The following is an 18,367-nucleotide window of genomic DNA, read 5'->3' on the forward strand; positions in this document are numbered from 1 at the left end:
CACGGCTCTGGTGGCGTCGTCGGCGGCGGCGAAGTGTGGGGCGACTGTGAATCAGGAGACGGCGGCGTGCGCGCGGGGTGGGTTTGAGGGATTTGGGGGAGTGGCCGGGGGGAAACGGTTTTTTGGCTAAGTCAAACTTAGCAGTAGCGCGTTTCACAAAATGCGCTATAGCTAAGTTAGCTATAGCACTTTCCTCAAAACGCGCTACTGCTATAGCTAATTTCCTATTCTATTTCTATAGCGGGGGTCTAGGACACGCGCTGCAGCTACGTTAGCTATAGCGCCTCTTACAAACAAACGCTGCTGCTATGCCTTCCTCCGATTTTTAGCTTTTTCGTTTATTTTGCTTTACATTTTATTTTTCCCTTTCTCCTTTTTCTATTTCTTTCATTTTCATTTAAATTTCTATTTGTTTATCATCTTATTTTATTTCCGTTAGTAGTAGCGCTCTTCTTAGGAAACGCCCTGCTAACTGTGCTCTAGCAGTAGCGCGTTTCTGTTAAGCTCGCTACTGCTATGCGTAGCCTAGCATTCTGCCAATGGGAATATTAGTAGTAGCGCTTTCTCTACAACAGGCGCTACTGCTAAGTCTGTGTCTGTAGCGCGGTTTTTATTTGGTCGCTACTGCTATATAGCACTAGCGCAGTTTTTTGACCCGCGCTGTTGCTATATTTCTGTGTATAAGATTTTCCCTAGTAGTGGTTATTCATTTAAATCAGAGAATAATGGTTATTCTATTTATATGAGTAATATCTTTTATGGTCATGCACCCTTGAAGAGTGGTCTATTTTTATTGAATCTCGATAGTAGTGATACACATATTCATAATGTTGAAGCCAAAAGATGCAGAGTTGATAATGATAGTGCAACTTATTTGTGGCACTGCCATTTAGGTCATATCGGTGTAAAGCGCATGAAGAAACTCCATACTGATGGACTTTTGGAATCACTTGATTATGAATCACTTGGTACTTGCGAACCGTGCCTCATGGGCAAGATGACTAAAACGCCGTTCTACGGAACTATGGAGCGAGCAACTGATTTATTGGAAATCATACATACTGATGTATGTGGTCCAATGAATATTGAGGCTCGCGGCGGGTATCGTTATTTTCTCACCTTCATAGATGATTTGAGCAGATATGGGTATATCTACTTGATGAAACACAAGTCTGAAACATTTGAAAAGTTCAAAGAATTTCAGAGTGAAGTGGAAAATCATCGTAACAAGAAAATAAAATTTCTACGATCTGATCGTGGAGGAGAATATTTGAGTTACGAGTTTGGTTTACATTTGAAGCAATGCGGAATAGTTTCACAACTCACGCCACCCGGAACACCACAGCGAAATGGTGTGTCCGGACGTCGTAATCGTACTTTACTAGATATGGTGCGATCTATGATGTCTCTTACTGATTTACCGCTATCATTTTGGGGTTATGCTTTAGACGGCCGCATTCACGTTAAATAGGGCACCATCAAAATCCGTTGAGACGACGCCTTATGAACTGTGGTTTGGCAAAAAACCAAAGTTGTCGTTTCTTAAAGTTTGGGGCTGCGATGCTTATGTGAAGAAACTTCAACCAGATAAGCTCGAACCCAAATCGGAGAAATGTGTCTTCATAGGATACCCAAAAGAGACTATTGGGTACACCTTCTATTACAGATCTGAGGGCAAGATATTCGTTGCTAAATTCGGATCCTTTCTAGAGAAGGAGTTTCTCTTGAAAGAAGTGAGTGGGAGGAAAGTAGAACTTGATGAGGTAACTGTACCTGCTCCCTTATTGGAAAGTAGTCCATCACAAGAACCGGTTCCTGTGACAACTACACCAATTAGTGAGGAAGCTAATGATATTGATCATGAAACTTCAGATCAAGTTTCTACTGAACCTCGTAGGTCTGCCAGAGTAAGATCCGCACCAGAGTGGTACGGTAATCCTATTCTGGAAGTCATGTTACTTGACCATGGCGAACCTACGAACTATGAGGAAGCGATGATGAGCCCAGATTCCGCAAAATGGCTAGAAGCCATGAAATCTGAGATGGAATCCATGTATGAGAACAAAGTATGGACTTTGGTTGACTTGCCCGATGATCGACAAGCCATTGAGAATAAATGGATCTTTAAGAAGAAGACTGACGCTGATGGTAATGTAACCGTCTACAAAGCTCGACTTGTTGCGAAAGGCTTTCGACAAGTTCAAGGGGTTGACTACGATGAGACTTTCTCACCCGTAGCGATGCTTAAGTCTGTCCGAATCATGTTAGCAATTGCCGCATTTTATGATTATGAAATTTGGCAAATGGATGTCAAAACTGCATTCCTGAATGGATTTCTGGAAGAAGAGTTGTATATGATGCAACCGGAAGGTTTTGTCGATCCAAAAGGTGCTAACAAAGTGTGCAAGCTCCAGCGGTCCATCTATGGACTGGTGCAAGCATCTCGGAGTTGGAATAAATGCTTTGATAGTGTGATCAAAGCATATGGTTTTATACAGACTTTTGGAGAAGCCTGTATTTACAAGAAATTGAGTGGGAGCTCTGTAGCATTTATGATATTATATGTAGATGACATATTATTAATTGGAAATGATATAGAATTTCTGGATAGCATAAAGGGATACTTGAATAAAAGTTTTTCAATGAAAGACCTTGGTGAAGCTGCTTACATATTGGGCATCAAGATCTATAGAGATAGATCAAGACGCTTAATTGGACTTTCACAAAGCACATACCTTGATAAAGTTTTGAAAAAGTTCAAAATGGATCAGGCAAAGAAAGGGTTCTTACCTGTATTACAAGGTGTGAAGTTGAGTCAGACTCAATGCCCGACCACAGCAGAAGATAGAGAGAAAATGAAAGATGTTCCCTATGCTTCAGCCATAGGCTCTATCATGTATGCAATGTTGTGTACCAGACCTGACGTATGCTTAGCAATAAGCTTGGCAGGTAGGTACCAAAGTAATCCAGGAGTGGATCACTGGACAGCGGTCAAGAACATCTTGAAATACCTGAAAAGTACTAAGGATATGTTTCTCGTTTATGGAGGTGACAAAGAGCTAGTCGTAAATGGTTACGTCGATGCAAGCTTTGACACTGATCTGGACGATTCTAAATCGCAAACCGGATACGTGTTTTTATTAAACGGTGGAGCTGTAAGTTGGTGCAGTTCTAAACAAAGTGTCGTGGCGGGATCTACATGCAAAGCGGAGTACATAGCTGCTTCGGAAGCATCAAATGAAGGAGTCTGGATGAAGGAGTTCATTTCCGATCTAGGTGTCATACCTAGTGCATCGGGACCAATGAAGATCTTCTGTGACAATACTGGTGCAATTGCCTTGGCAAAGGAATCCAGATTTCACAAGAGGACCAAGCACATCAAGAGACACTTCAATTCCATCCGGGACCAAGTCCAGGTGGGAGACATAGAGATTTGCAAGATACATACGGATCTGAATGTTGCAGACACGTTGACTAAGCCTCTTCCACGAGCAAAACATGATCAGCACCAAGACTCCATGGGTGTTAGAATCATTACTGTATAATCTAGATTATTGACTCTAGTGCAAGTGGGAGACTGAAGGAAATATGCCCTAGAGGCAATAATAAAGTTATTATTTATTTCCTCATATCATGATAAATGTTTGTTATTCATGCTAGAATTGTATTACCCGGAAACATGATACATGTGTGAATACATAGACAAACATAATGTCACTAGTGTGCCTCTACTTGACTAGCTCATTAATCAAAGATGGTTATGTTACCTAACCATAGACATGTGTTGTCATTTGATTAACGGGATCACATCATTAGGAGAATGATGTGATTGACTTGACCCATTCCGTTAGCCTAGCACTTGATCATTTAGTATGTTGCTATTGCTTTCTTCATGACTTATACAAAGTTCCTACAACTATGAGATTATGCAACTCCCGTTTACCGGAGGAACACTTTGTGTGCTACCAAACGTCACAACGTAACTGGGTGATTATAAAGGAGCTCTACAGGTGTCTCCGACGGTACATGGTGAGTTGGCGTATTTCGAGATTAGGATTTGTCACTCCGATTGTCGGAGAGGTATCTCTGGGCCCTCTTGGTAATGCACATCACTATAAGCCTTGCAAGCAATGTAGCTAATGAGTTAGTTACGGAATGATGCATTACGTAACGAGTAAAGAGACTTGCCGGTAACGAGATTGAACTAGGTATTGGATACCTATGATTTAATCTTGGGCAAGTAACATACCGATGACAAAGGGAACAACGTATGTTGTTATGCGGTTTGACCGATAAAAATCTTCGTAGAATATGTAGGAGCCAATATGAGCATCCAGGTTCCGCTATTGGTTATTGACCGGAAACAGTTCTAGGTCATGTCTACATACTTCTCGAACCCGTAGGGTCCGCACGCTTAATGTTACGATGATAGTTTTATTATGAGTTTATAAGTTTTGATGTACCGAAGGTTGTTAGGAGTCCCGGATGTGATCACAGACATGGCGAGGAGTCTCGAAATGGTCGAGACATAAAGATTGATATATTGGACGACTATATTCGGACACCGGAAGTGTTCCGGGTGATTTCGGAGAAAACCGGAGTGTCGGAGGGGTTACCGGAACCCCCCGTGGAAGTATTGGGCCTTAGTGGGCCTGTGGGGAGAGAGAGGGCGGCAGCCCAGGAGGTGCCGCGCCCCCTCCCATGGGGAGTCCGAATTGGACTAGGGGAGGGGGGCGCGGCCCCTCTTTCCCTCTCCCTCTCTTTCCTTCCCCCTTCCTCATTCCTAGTGGGACTAGGAAAGGGGAGTCCTACTCCCACTAGGAGGAGGACTCCCCCCTCCTTGGCGCGCCCCCTAGGGCCGGCCGGCCTCCCCCCCTTGCTCCTTTATATATGGGGGCAGGGGGCACCTCTAGACACACAAGTTTTGATCTTCATGATCGTTCCTTAGCCGTGTGTGGTGCCCCCTCCACCATATTCCACCTCGGTCGTATTGTTGCGGTGCTTAGGCGAAGCCCTGCGTCGGTACAACATCATCATCGCCACCACGCCGTCGTGCTGACGGAACTCATCCCCGACACCCTGCTGGATCGGAGTCCGGGGGTCGTCATCGAGCTGAACGTGTGCTGAACTCGGAGGTGTCGTACGTTTGGTACTTGGATCAGTCGGATCGTGAAGACGTACGACTACATCAACCGCGTTGCAATAACCCTTCCGCTTACGGTCTACGAGGGTACGTGGACAACACTCTCCCCTCTCGTTGCTATGCATCACCATGATCTTGCGTGTGCGTAGGAAAAAAAATTTAAATTACTACGTTCCCCAACACATATTGCCTCCTAGTTTGTGCTTTTGTAAGAGAAGATGGGGACTCAAATTCAAAAGTAATGCATAAAGTAAAAGAAAGGCCCTCCGTAGAGGGAAGTAGGGATTTGTAGAGATGCCAGAGCTCAAAGCGAAAAACATAGAGATAAAAACATTTTGGGAGGTGTATCCATCCCACCAACGAAAACGACTTAGAGTTCCGAACACTTTCCATGCTAGATATGCCATAGGCGGTTCCCAAACAGAAAATAAAGTTTATTCCTTTTCCCACCATACTTTCACTTTCATGGCTAACCGTATCCACGGGTGCCCTCCATACCAACACTTTCCAAGGAATTTATTATTTGTCAACATAAAGTAAATATATTTTTTGCATTTTGGGACTGGGAAACCCTAAAACCTTTGCCTTACTCTCGTGCAATGACAAGTGAATAAACACTCATCGTGAGAATAACACATCCAGCATGGAAAATATTAGCCACCCGTTACCGTTCCGCGAGCGAAATAAACACACAAAAGAGAAGTTTATTTTGAAAATTAGAGATGGCACATGCAAATTTTCTTAGAACGGCAAAATAATACCGCATATAGGTAGATATAGTGGACTCATGTGGCAAAACTGGTTTAAAGGATTTTGGATGCACAAGTAGTGATCATACTTGGTACAAAATGAAGGCTAGCAAAAAGATTGAGAAGCGACCAACCAAGAAACGAATAATTTCGTAAAGCAAGCATTAAGCATAATTAACACCGAATAATGCACCACAAGTAGGATATAATTTTCATTGCATGATTATTGACTTTCGTGCATGCAAAGGGAATCACAAACCTTAACACCAATATTCTTACTAAAGCACAATTACTCATCAACATAACTCACATATCACATCATCATATCTCAAAACTATTACTAAGAATCAAATTTATTTTGTCCAATGATCTTCATGACATTTTTTTTCTTTATCCTTCTTGAATATCTATCACTTTGATACTAATTTTCATGTGTTGCTTTTCATAAGCTCAAACAAATATAAGTGAAGATCATGAGCATAACACATTTTATTTCTCTCAAAATAATTTAAGTGAAGCAAGAGAGAATTTTCTTCAAAATTTTACTAACTCTCAAGCAAATCTAAGTGAAGCAAGAGAGGATTTCTTCAAAAATACTAAGCACACCGAGCTCAAAAAGATATAAGTGAAGCACTAGAGCAAGTCCTAGCTCATAAAAGATTTAAGTGAAGCATAGAGAGCAATTCTAACAAGTCATGACATAATTTTGGCTCTCTCAAATAGGTGTGTCCAGCAAGGATTGATGACTTAAAACACAAAATAAAAAAAGCAAAGACACATATCATACAAGACGCTCCAAGCAAAACACATATCATGTGACGAATAAAAATATAGCCTCGAGTAAAATACCGATAGTTGTTGGAAGAAAGCGGGGATGCCACTCGGGGGCATCCCCAAGCTTAGTTGGTTGCTCATTCTTGGATAATAGCTTGGGATGCCGGGGCATCCCCAAGCTTAGGCTCTTACATCCTTCCTTCATCCATCGTAAGATAACCCAAAACTTGGAAACTTCAATCACACAAAACTCAACAAAACCTTTGTGAGATCCATTAGTGTAGGAAAGCAAACCACTAATATAAGTGCTGTATCAAACCAACTCATATTTTGTTTTTGTATTATATCTACTGTATTCCAACTTTTCTAGGGCAAAACTCATCAAAGAAAACCATAGAGACATCAAAATAAGCACACAACACAAAGAAAACAGAATCTGTCAAAACAGAACAGTCTGTAGTAATCTGGAACTTTCGAAAACTTATGGAACTCCAAAACTTCTACCAAATTAGGACTGCCAGGGTAATTTGTATATTAATCTTCTTCAAAAAAGAATGAGGGAAAAAGCTCTTTTCTTTGATTTATGAAAATTATTTTCGTGAGCACAAAGTTTCTGTCTTTTTCAGTAAGATTAAACAACTATCACACAAGCAGATCCTAAAGGCTTTACTTGGCACAAACACTAATTAAAACACAAAATACACAATCATAACAGTAGCATAATTGTGCAACCACTAAAGAACAGAAAGCAAAAATTAAAAATAAATTTTATTTATTGGGTTGCCTCCCAACAAGCGCTATAGTTTTACGCCCTTAGCTGGGCATAAAGCAAGGATCTAAGTTTTGTTGTCTTTGTTCTTCTTAATTTTCTTGGGGATATTTTTATCAGGAGGTTTTGTAAAAACTACATAAAACATATTCTCCATAGAAACTTTACCATTCATTAGTTCATTTTCATCATAACCCCTTTGATTTCCCGCAACAATCCAAGAATAGTGTTGGTTAACATTATTAAAAACTTGTTGGATTATTTCTAGAATGGAGACATCCTTTTTAAGATTGTCATCAAAGATTTTATTATCCCCAAGCAAATGCCTTAGTGCATAGTCACTATTGTAAAGAATTTCATCTATCACGGGTTTTCACGATTCATACCATAAAAATCAAAGATTTCCCTAGCTTCACGAATTATGTAGTCAAACTCGTTCATCAGAATGAGAGTGGCCAACTTTTTGGCTCTAGGATTGTTTATTTCAGGAAGCTCAAAAAATAACCTTTGCAAAGTAGAATGAGTACGGATAAATTTGCTTTCAAGTTTCAGAACTAGTGCTGAAATAGCATCCGCATAAGATCTGGTAGTTTTAAGTATAGGAGCATCATCAAGACTTAGATTTCCAACACAATTGAAAAACTCTTGGATAAGTTCTTTTCCCATAATGTTCCCTTGCCCCAAGATAAAAGGTTTAGCATCTAGATTGCCCGTACCTCCAGTTTTAGGAGTTAGGCCATCATATGTTGGTGCCATACCGAAATCACTCATGATTGCAAGCAAAGAATAGATCTGAAGAGAAAACGGTGAACGGAAAAAGAGAGGCGAATAAAACAGAAATTTTTTGTGAAGTGGGGGAGAGGAAAACGAGAGGCAAATGGCAAATAATGTAAATTGCGAGGAGATGAGATTTGTGATTAGGAACCTGGTTATGTTGAAGATCCTCCCCGGCAACGGCGCCAGAAATTCCCTTAATGATGTCTGTTAGGACTACGTCGGTATTTCCCCCAAGAGGAGAGGATGATGTAGCATAGCGACGGTAGGTATTTCCCTCAGTTATGAAATCAAGGTATCGAACCAGTAGGAGAACCAAGCAACCAAACGTAAACAGCCCCTGCACACAAATAACAGCCACTCGCAACCCAACGTGTTAAAGGGGTTGTCAATCCCTTTCGGGTTACGGCGCCAGAAATTGGCGAGGAGACTGGAGAAAATTGTAATAGATTGAAATAATAGATCGCAAATAAAATAAAATATAGATTTGTTGTTTTTTGGTTTAATATATCTGAATAAAAATGCAAAGGAAAAGTAGATCGCAAGGCAAATATATGAGAAAGAAGACCCGGGGGCCGTAGGTTTCACTAGTGGCTTCTCTCGAGAAAAATAGCAAACGGTGGGTAAACAAATTACTGTTGGGCAATTGATAGAACTTCAAATAATTATGACAATATCCAGGCAATGATCATTACATAGGCATGACATCCAAGATTAGTAGACCGACTCCTGCCTCCATCTACTACTATTATTCCACACATCGACCGCTATCCAGCAGGCATCTAGTGCATTAAGTTCATGGAAAAACGGAGTAATGCAATAAGAACGATGACATGATGTAGACAAAATCCGTTTATCTATATGGCGGTAGATATAGATCTCGTCTTTTTATCCTTAGTAGCAACGATACATAAGTGTCAGTTCCCTTTCTGTCACTGGGATCAAGCACCGTAAGATCGAACCCACTACCGGGCACCTCTTCCCATTGCAAGACAAATAGATCAAGTTGGCCAAACAAAACCCAAATATCGGAGAAGAAATACGAGGCTATAAGAGATCACACATATAAGAGATCAAATAAACTCAAATAACTTTCATGGATATAAAAAGATATAACTGATCATAAACTCGAATTTCATCAGATCCCAACAAACACACCACAAAAGGACTTACATCATATCGATCTCTAAAGACCATTGTATTGAGAATCAAAAGAGAGAGAGGAAGCCATCCAGCTACTAACTACGGACCCGAAGGTCTACAAAGAACTACTCACGCATCATCGGAGAGGCACCAATGGAAGTGGGGAACCCCTACGTGATGGTGTCTAGAATAGATCTGGTGGCTCTGGACTCTGCGGCGGCTGGATCAATATTCTGTCGACTCCCCTAGGGTTCTGGGATTTTTTGGGTATTTATAGAGCAAAGAGGCGGTCCGGGGGGCACCCGAGGTGGGCACAACCCAGCAGGGCGCGCCTGGGCCTCCTGGCGCGGCCTGGTGGGTTGTGCCCCCATTGGGGCACCCTCCAGGTGCAAACATGGTCCATTGCCTTCCTTCTGGCCCATAAAAAATCATCGTCCAGTTTCGTGGTATTTGGACTCCGTTTGATATTGATTTCCTACGATGTAAAAAACATAGAAAAAACAGCAACTGGCACTTGGCACTATCTCAATAGGTTAATACCAAAAAATTATATAAAATAACTATTAAATGATTATAAAACATCCAAGATTGATAATAAAACAGCATGAAACAATCAAAAATTATATATACATTGGAGACATATCAGTCCACAACAGTTAAGGATACGTGTATCATGTAACCACAAATACACGTTCTAAATAGTAGTTTTCCGTAATATGGTGTTCTAAGTTTTAGTTTTAAGTTTCTAAATATGTTCACAAATATTTTAATGATTTATAGTACGTCATCTACCCCATGCAGATGCATGGGTTGATAACTAGTGCCATTCTAAGTCTGAATAGCACTAGAGTACCAGCGATGGATGTAGTGAACTATGCATTTATTTTAGGCTCATGTGAGTACTACCTCCTACAGTTGTATGTTGATAAGGTAAACACGCCACAAAAGATTTTGGTATAGATAATAGAGTATTGAGCGCATGCCTTTTGCACATATAATTTCAAGTAAATAAAATATAATACACAGTTGTAGGTTCAACCAAAATTAGAAATCTCTCCTTGTAATAAGAGTACAATGCCCTTGATTATAATATAATAGTACATCTCTCTCGAGGGCACATATGAACCTTAAAATAAACATAAATCTACTTGTCTAAAAGCTAGATACGAAGGTGACACAATGGATATATTTCTCAAAGAATCAACCTTCTAGCATGCTTGCCATGGTAAACTACATGTAAAAGATGATTTAATTTGACATAGAGTCCATCACAGATTTGATGTCATTAGCGATATTCTTGGCATCTGTTGCAATACCAGTTAATCCTCTCCTCGCCAACCCAGCACAGTAGATCCCATTTTCACCTTTCCAATGATTCGGATATTTTTGGATGGGCAGTCCGTTGCCATTTAACATGCTCTCACCATTCTGGATTAAAAACACATAGAGCTTGTTAGTAGATTTAATAATGGTTACACCAAGAAAACAAACTCAGACATGTTGAATCACAAGCTATATTACCTTGAGCCACATATTTGTCGTCTTTTGTATCAAGTTGCAAACACAATTGCATCAAATGACATTCTTTTACTGCATTGAAATTTAACTATGTTGCCCTTGATCTTACTAATGCTCCCTTGAACCTTAAGGAGATAAAAATACATTGATAACTTGGCATATCAAATCAACATATGTTATAAATTTATGTCATGTCAAGGATATACTTACTTTGATGATGCCTTTCTTGATCAATCCAACAGTCCCAACATCAATCACTGGAGATCGGCTTGTTTCTGATTTGAGGGTCATTGGACCCATTTTTGGCCCTGTGATGACATGCTGTGAAAGGTCTCCAAATATTAAATACGCTGCCATCACAAGGAGTTTATCCACTAGATTCAGTGGAAGACGGTTAGCAAGTGTCATCCCCAAATGAATTAATTCCTTTGTCATTACATGAATCTGCAACCACAAAACATGTCACACCTCTTTTCAAGTATGCATAATAAATAGAATTTCTTCTTTCATGAAATAAATTTTTGTCATGTGGTTCCTCTAGTCTTTTAGTTGTTTGTGTGTGATATAAAACAGTTCAACTCTTTTTCAATGTGAAATACTTCCTATTAATAATAACACTGAAAATTGCATCTCTTCTATTAATAACTATACTAAGAATTTGCGTTCATGCACCCAATGAAAATATATAGCGCATGTACATACCAGGATTCGTATAACAATCGATGTGTTGGCACCATGGGTCGCAAGGTCATAAGCAATTTCCATCCCGGAGTTGCCAAATCCAACGACCAATACATTCTTGCTAGAGTAGCTCTTGACTGACTTGTAGCTTGAGGAGTGGATAACATCACCTGGAAAGTTTTCCAGTCCAGGGAACATTGGAATATTCTCTGCACTATTCTCACCACTTGCCACAACAAGTAACTTCATCGTGAACTTGACTGTGGTGCACTTTGACATGTCCTCCACGCTGGTGAGATACTTTGGTGGAATGTTGAAACGCTCAACATAGTCACAAACAAGTTTTCTGGTATGTATGTTGGTGCATCTATAGGGTATGACATGTGTGGCAACTCACAGAACTCCTTTGCGAGATGCAGCTTGAGGCGATCATACGCGTAGTTGCACCATTGTGACGCGCTACAGCTCTCGCGCTCGATGATGGCATAAGGAATCGAGAATTGGCTAAGGCATGCTGCCGTTGCGAGGCCTGCTGGCCCAACACCAACAATCAACATTGTAACACTCTCCATTTCGAAGAGAAGAATTGACAAAGTTATGGGATAAGTTCGGTGGTAGGCTGCAGTGTTTGAGTGTTTGCTCGATGAACTTTGGATGACATGCTCACTTATGGGGGCATATATATACTGGTATCTTTCATGGGCCAATCTATTTTTTGGATTGAGGGATGAAAAAGGTAAATATTTATTGAAGCCTAATCCTGGTGTGTAGGAGTATTTCCATCTAAAAATGGAGCCGTTGTTGGTGTGAAAGCATGTACTGATACAAAATAGGCAGGAAACACAATCTCGATCAGTTGCTGTTATTGGAAACTTATCGACCATCTTTTTGATGTGTACATTAAAGATTCTTCGTGTTTCTTTCCTTTCGCATCGTCACCAATGACAATTACTACTGTAATATTCAAGTGTTTCTTCCTCTTCCCCCTCAAAGAAAAAGATGTTTCTTCCTCTTTCTATATAATATAGGATAAAGATAAGTCAGATTTCCAAACACGCATTTATAGGCAAAGTCCTATTTCAATTTCTCAAGTATACATAATGTGGATGACAAAGGGAAACAATATCATCTCAGAAAGATTTGGTAGCAACCATGTTAACCGGTTTTGCCGGCTAGTTCTGCGTCCGGTTCAGTTGTACGACTGCCAGTTTTGCCTCCGGTTCAGTTGACGGCCATTGCCACGATATCTTCGGTGTCAACACAACGAGCCATGCGATGTTGTGAACAAACAAAAAGTGGAACTTTAGTTCAAATATTTGAAACCAGATTTTTTTTAATATAAATTCGTTTCTATACTGAACACTCTTTAATGTGAGGCCATATTTCAACATTGGCACATGTATATTGTCCTACGCCTGAACATCAAATTGAGCGCTCATTGTATTTTAACTCTACACACCAGAGTGTGAATACTCATAAACCCCTAAGTATTTTGTAAAAAGGATACGAAACCAATTTACTGAAAATCCAAATTGTCAATCATGTCCCGATGTGGTTTTGCAAACTTGTCTGGTTCCAAACTGACTGACACAGGCCAATCACAATTGTACGCGACTTCCATGCAAAATTGAACTGGAGAAGTGGAGCACGTACAGTTCATCCAATTTTGATTTGACTAGCTGGATAATCCACTACCTTTTGTGACCTACACTTAGCATGACAAAAACTGCAGACTGAACATATCAAACATATGATTACACTCGATTTACGACCGTCGAGTTCAAATGATTTCAACATCTACCAGACAACCACTCTGCCTCGCTGCCTCCTGCTGATGGATCTTGTAAAGACTTGTCATGCTGATGGATCTTGTAAAAGACTTGTCTGGTTGGTGGGTGGATTCAGGCCTTCCTCACATGAAGGATCGTGTGGTTCAGACAAGTTGTTTCTTTTCTTCTCTCCAAGATGGTCACTTCCCTTGGATCATCTTTGCCTGCACAGGAACTCCCACATTTCTTGGTGGAACTCCGTGTTCACTATCAATCGCATCTTCTTCATGTCCTCCCACAGCAAGTACCTGTTATCCCTGGTGTGGTCACAACATTTCTCAAACATGTCCTGCACAAGTAAGCGTGTCAGCAAGTCACCGGAACAGAGCAACCAGGAGCGCGCGAGGCCAAGGATTCGACTCGTGGGCCGGTGGCTCGGTCCACTCGCGACCGACATCTTCCCCAGTGGCTTGCAGGCCCGAACTGGGCCTGTTAAGGGTGTACGCAAGGATATATCCATTGGCGTGTGTTGCGTGTGGATCTGGGAAGGAACTGGTGGCTTCGGGCAGAACCTCGTGTGTGTGTGTGTCAGAGAGAGAGAGAGAGAGAGAGAGAGAGAGAGAGCTTGTATCCGCCTCCCATGGCGAATTCCTCCCCAATTCGAATCATATAAGTTGGTAGCTTACATCTGGCATCAGAGCCGTTCCATCCTGGAGATCCCCCGCCACTCGCACCGCACCCGGTTTTGTGATCTTCGTCGACAAGAAGCCATGGAGAGCCTATCGGCGGAGGGCCGCAACATCCACGCATTCATCAAGTCCTCCATCATCGACGACCTCGAGCAATGCCTCAAGGTACACAGCGATGACCTCCTCAAGTCCATGACCAAGCTGCTTCAGGATTCGACCAAGACCCTGGACGGCCTCATCACCGCCCGCGTCGACGGTGTCCGCTCCGAGCTACATCGAGCAAATCCGCTCAGAACTCGGTTTGGCCGTAACCAGCACGAGAATCTTCTGAGGAAGATGTTCAGAATCAATCAGACTGGGACAGTGGAGGAATATGTGGAGCAGTTTGTGCAGTTGTATGACCAGCTCACGGCGTATGAAACCAACCCGGATCCATTGCATTACACCACTCGTTTCATAGATGGACTAAAACCAGGTGTTCGAATGGCCATAGCTATGCAGAAACCTTGAGATCTAGACACTGCCTATGAGCTGGCTCTGCTTCATGAAGAATTGGGAGAATTACAGTACACAACTGCCAAAAGGAGTACAACATCATCAGGTCCTTATCATTACAAGGCCAAGCCACTGGAAGAAAGGAAACAAGTTGAGGGTCATAGGACAGTGTCAGCTGAAGAAAAGCGGACTTCTCTGAGGAATTACAGGAAAGAAAAAGGGTTGTGCTTCATTTGTGGTGAGAAACGGTTCAAAGATCATCAGTGCAAGTCCACGGTTCAGTTACATGTGGTACAAGAGCTCATTGAACAGTTGCAGAGCTTCTCTCCTTCTCTTGATGAATCAGATAGTGATTCTGATAATCTAATGATGCCGTCAGCAGCTGCTACTAGTAACACTACTTCTGTATTGTCCCTATCATTACCAGTCAGCATAAGGAATGCAAAACTTAAGTTCCTAGTTGATTTAGGCAGCAACTCGTTCTTGGACAGCTCTCTGCATCATATACTCTCAGGAATTACTGACATTAAAGCAGTTGCTGTTAAGGTAGCAGGTGGAGGAAAACTGATTTGCTCCCAACAAGTGAAACACTATCAGTGGGGGTGCCAAGGACATGAATTCAGGCTTCTGTCCTTGGGAGGCTATGATGGTATTTTGGGCCTAGATTGGCTAGCAAAGCACAGTCCCATGTATATTGATTGGGAACAAAAGTGGCTCTCATTTCAGTACAAGGGTGCTACAGTCACTCTACAAGGAGAACTGCCTGAGGAATGTGCCTTTACTGTTATGGCTATTTTTCTGAACACTAACTCTGAACACAAGGAACAGTTACCTGAAATTCAAGCTCTACTGGACAAATATGCTGTAGTTTTTTCTCCACCCACAGGTCTGCCTCCCAGAAGACAATTTGACCACAGTATACCCTTAATTCCTGGGGCACAACTAGTGTCCATCAGACCTTACAGAATTCCTCCCCACTTGAAGGTTGAAATGGAAAAGCAAGTACAAGCAATGCTGCAAGGGGGTCTGATCTAGGTGAGCAATAGCCCATTTTCTTCTCCTGCTCTAATGGTCAAGAAAAAAGAAGAGGGAGAGTGGAGGCTGGTTATTGATTTCTGACATGTTAATGCCCTTACCGTGAAAAGTAAGTATCCTATTCCTGTCATAGATGAGTTATTGGATGAACTTGCTGGAGCTTGTTGGTTTTCCAAATTGGATCTTAGAGCTGGATACCATCAAATCAAATTGGCACCAGGAGAGGAATTTAAGACTGCTTTTCAGACACATTCTGGCCATTATGAATTCATTGTAGTAGCTATGGGTCTGACTGGAGCACCTAATACCTTCCAGGGAGCAATGAACACAGATTTAGCTCCAGTTTTGAGAGGAGAGGACCCTTGTGTAGTGTGTTTCTTTGATGACATCCTCATATTCAGTAAAACCCTAAAGGAATATTTCATGCATCTTGACAAGGTGTTGAGCATTCTGTTGGAAAAATAGTGGAGGGTCAAACTGAGTAGGTGTGACTTTGCTAAGCAAGAAATCGCTTATTTGGGCCATGTCATTAGTGACAAGGGAGTCTCCACTGATGCCAGCAAAATTACAACTGTCATGAACTGGCTAGTTCATGTTGATGTCAAACAAGTCAGAGGTTCCTGGGCTTAACAGGATATTACAGGAAGTTGATCAAGAATTATGGGATGATTAGTAGGCCCTTGACTGAGTTGCTGAAAAAGGGAACTATTTTTGTTTGGACACCAGCTACAGAGCTATCTTTCCAAAATCTGAAGCAAGCTCTTATTAATGCCCCTGTGTTAGCACTACCTAATTTTTTCAAACAGTTTGTGGTTGAAACTGATGCTTGTGATGTTGGTATTGGTGTTGTCCTCATGCAACATGACCACCCCATTCCTTTTGTTAGCAAAGCATTGGGCCCCAGGAACAGAGGTATATCTGTATATGAAAAAGAATATCTAGCTATACTATTAGCTATTGAACAGTGGAGATCAGAAGAGCTTGATTAATTTATCTGATCAGAGGTTACATACACCTTGGCAGCAAAAAAGCACTTACAAAAATGATGGGGCTTAACTACAGAATTGTCTACAAAAAAGGTTATGACAATTCTGCAGCTGATCCTCTATCTAGAAGACCACAAATAGATTCTCAAGTGCTAGCAATTTCTGGTGTCATACCTAGTTGGCTTGAAGATGTTGTTGTCAGCTACAAGTATGATCCAAAAGCACAAGAACTATTGCAACAGCTGTCAGTGCAGCCTAAATCCAGAAACAATTTCCAATTGACACAGGGAGTGATAAGATACAAGGGCTGCATTTGGGTGGGCAATGACAATGATCTGCACATAAAGATTTGTCAGGCCTTCCATGACACTCCCTTGGGGGACACTCAGGTTTTCCTATCACTTACAAATGAATTTGTGCACTATTTAAGTGGGTTGGTATGAAGAAAAAGATCCAGCAGTTTGTGCAGTCTTGTCTTATTTGTCAACAAGCAAAACCTGAAAGAGTGGCTTATCCGGGGCTTTTGTCTCCTTTACCTGTTCCTGCCAGAGCTTGGGAAACTGTGACTATGGATTTTATCTCAGGGTTGCCTTCTTCTGATCATTATGACTGCATTATGGTGGTTATTGACAAGTTCACAAAATATGGACATTTTATCCCTGTCAAACATCCATATACTGCCCAGAAGATTTCTGGTCTATTCTTGGACAATATCTACAAACTTCATGGTATGCCTCGATATATTGTGTCAGATAGAGATCATGTGTTCACAAGAATTTTTTGGCAGGCCATGGTGAGGAGGACAAGAGCTGTACTTAACATGAGCACGACATACCACCCTGAAACTGATGGGCAGACTGAGCATCTCAATCAACAGGTGGAGTGTTTTTTGAGATGTTTCAACAGAGCTCACCCGAAGAAATGGGCTCGGTGGCTCTCCCTTTGTGAATTCTGGTACAATACTAATTGGCATTCAGCACTCGATAAATCTCCCTTTGAGGTTCTTTATGGCCATAGTCCTCGGCACTTCAGGATTTCAGCTTCAGATGCAGTTGATCCAATTGATTTGCAGCAATGGTTGGATGCCAGAGAGGTTGTTCAACAGTCAGTGCGCCAGCATCTGTTACATGTTCAACAGTGAATGAAACATCAGGCCGATAAGAAACACACAGAGAGGGCATTAGCTGTGGGTGATCGGGTGTTCCTCAAACTTCAACCCTATGTGCAGTCGTCGGTGGTGCATAGAGCTAATCACAAGCTTGCCTTCAAGTATTTTGGGCCATTTTTTATCCCAGAGAAGATTGGCGAAGTGGCTTACCGCCTACAGTTACCAGGAGCTAGTCGTATTCATCCCGTTTTCCACGTTTCGCAGTTGTAACGTTGTGTGCAACCACAACATGAGGTACTCAAGTCGCTTCCTTCCATTGATGTTCATCTTCAGTTCCCTGTTAAGATACTGCAGGAGCGTATTCGCCGCTCGGACCACCGATCAGTGGCGCAAGTTTTGGTTCAATGGAGTGGAGGGGATGCTTCTTCGGCAACCTGGGAGGACAAGGATTCGCTTCGTCAGTTGTTTCCGCGTGCCCCGGCTTGGGTTCAAGCCGGTTTTGAAGATGGGGGGAATTGTCAGCGATCAAGGCACCCGAACAGAGCAACCAGGATCGCGTGAGGCCAAGGATTCGACTCATGGGCCGGCAGCTCGGCCCACTCACGACCGGCATCTTCCCCAGTGGCTTGTAGGTCAGAACTGGGCCCGTTAAGGATATACGCGAGGATATATCCGTTGGCCTGTGTTGCATGTGGATCTGGGAAGGAACAGGTGGCTTCGGCCAGAACCTCGTG

The sequence above is a fragment of the Triticum aestivum genome, chromosome 2B (genome assembly GCF_018294505.1).
Source record: "Triticum aestivum cultivar Chinese Spring chromosome 2B, IWGSC CS RefSeq v2.1, whole genome shotgun sequence".
In the NCBI taxonomy this organism is placed as follows: Eukaryota; Viridiplantae; Streptophyta; class Magnoliopsida; order Poales; family Poaceae; genus Triticum; species Triticum aestivum.